Genomic DNA, 2,430 nt, shown 5'->3' with positions numbered 1-2,430 from the left:
AAGTTTGAAAGGAAATGGTGGAGAATTGCTCTCGAATTTAGAAGAAACCCGAGAGTAGGTGACACAAAATCTAAACACTTATTGCCAACGACTGGGAGCTCGACCTTGCTCGATTCTTGTCCCAAGCGATTGCCCCAACTTCAGAATTTATAGGGAAAACTTAAACTAACATTGGGAGCTCCAGAATCGTCATGAATTGTCGATTAGATTTTCTGGAAAATCCGTCAGAACTATCTACTCCGATTAGAGACTTATCGACTTTGGTTTTGAATCCTAGTCGTCGGAAGTGATGATCCGTGAGTGTTCTACAAAATATCCAAGTTTGGAGGAGACCCTACGGCTGAGAGTCGAGATTCGAGGGATTTTGTACAGAAGGTGAAAGTTTTGATTTTTTAGCAGANTCAATCTCTTGGTTATCTTGTTCTATGAAGTTTCACCTCTCCATTCCTTCAGCAAAGTTACTCGAATTCTTCTTATAAAGCTAGAGGAATCCTTGATTTGAAGGAAACGAGGCTGTAAATAGGAATTCAACACTTACCTCCAATTTTTGCCTGAAACGGATTTTTGTCAATTGGGAACGTTCCTGAGGTTATTTCTCTTCGTGGGCTTCTATGGAAACATTCCTTGGAGGTGCAGAAACCAATTGGGGTTGTCCTTGCTCGAAGAATACTTGTATATCCTCGGATTGGAATTTTGAGTTTTTCTTGAAGCTCTTTAATGGTGGATTAGATTGGAGGAATGGTTTCTAGGCACTTTCAGGACTCTATTCCTTCATAGAACTTATGGTAATATTGTTTAGAAGCTTTAGGAATAAGTTTGAAAGGAAATGGTGGAGAATTGCTCTCGAATTTAGAAGAAACCCGAGAGTAGGTGACACAAAATCTAAACACTTATTGCCAACGACTGGGAGCTCGACCTTGCTCGATTCTTGTCCCAAGCGATTGCCCCAACTTCAGAATTTATAGGGAAAACTTAAACTAACATTGGGAGCTCCAGAATCGTCATGAATTGTCGATTAGATTTTCTGGAAAATCCGTCAGAACTATCTACTCCGATTAGAGACTCACCGACTTTGGTTTTGAATCCTAGTCGTCGGAAGTGATGATCCGTGAGTGTTCTACAAAATATCCAAGTTTGGAGGAGACCCTACGGCTGAGAGTCGAGATTCGAGGGATTTTGTACAGAAGGTGAAAGTTTTGATTTTTTAGCAGAATGGCAAATCCGTAATTATCCTTAACTTCAAGGGTATTTTGGTAATTTTCCACATTCTGAATATTTTATTATTATTTTCTCAAAAAATCCATAATTTCCTAAACATTCTTCATTCCTAGTTGGTCATTTCTCCCTTCTCAAGCATCTTAAGATTCCTTTTAGATAAGGAATTAAAAATCTAGAAAGGTCCTTAATAATTGGAAAAATAACCTTTTCGTCCTTTTCGCTTACGCTTTCATTCTCAATCCTTCTCCAAAGGTCTTAACTCCTTAAAAGATAACTTCTTAGGGTTTAGAAATGACTTACTAAGACACCTTTCCTTGCTTAATCCTCATAATTTCCTTTCTTGGATCCTTTGGGTCTTGCATAGGTGGCTTTCCTTCAGTTTTGGGTGTTACAAAATTAGTGAGCCCAACAACATCACTCTAACTCACACAACTATGTTGAACTCCGAGAAGACCTTTTAACCTTGCCTTCTTGGTTCATATGCTTGAGGTAACCCTTGTTTCTACATGAATGCATGTTTTTTTTTCTTTTTAATAACTATCTGGATCAGCTCTTCATGTTCAATATATCGTCGTGTGGGCCAATTCTTTCCTCTTAACGACTATAGCTATTGCTCTAAAAAACAAATGTTAAGGAGTGTGAAGTCCTGACTTAGTAGCTCATGTGTCTATGGCTCGGTCTACCTTTAACAATGCCAAGTTGTCCTAGCCATAATCTAAAAAAATTTAATTCGATTCAAGGCTCATATCTCGTGTTGGTATTAATGTTGGAATTGATGGTGTTAATATAACACATGCGGAAGCAATTTGGATCTTAGGCACTTTTAGAACATCAATTATAGTAAATAACTAGCATGTTCATAAGTATTAAAACTTAATGAGTTTGAATACTAACCTTTTTCCTCACGAACCGGTTTCCAACCACCACTAGCGTCTTCTCCACTATCCTCCGGCCTTAGAACGGGGTTGTGGAATCTGGTGAGTGACTAAACTTGGGAGGAATTTTGTATATATGAAGAGAGTGTTTGTGAGAGGTTTTTTCTCAAGGTTTTTCACCAAGAAGAAGAAGACCTTCCATGTACCATGATCACTCTATCTAGATGAACACAAAGAACAGGAGAAAGAAAAATGCAAGGAGAACTCTGGCTAAAGGAATTTGTATTGATGACATCAAGTATGTACAGCAAGAGAGAATACAGAGAATAGAAAGTTA

This window comes from Cucurbita moschata, unplaced genomic scaffold (assembly GCF_002738365.1).
Source record: "Cucurbita moschata cultivar Rifu unplaced genomic scaffold, Cmos_1.0 Cmo_Scf00117, whole genome shotgun sequence".
Lineage (NCBI taxonomy): Eukaryota > Viridiplantae > Streptophyta > Magnoliopsida > Cucurbitales > Cucurbitaceae > Cucurbita > Cucurbita moschata.
This window is presented reverse-complemented; position numbering follows the sequence as displayed.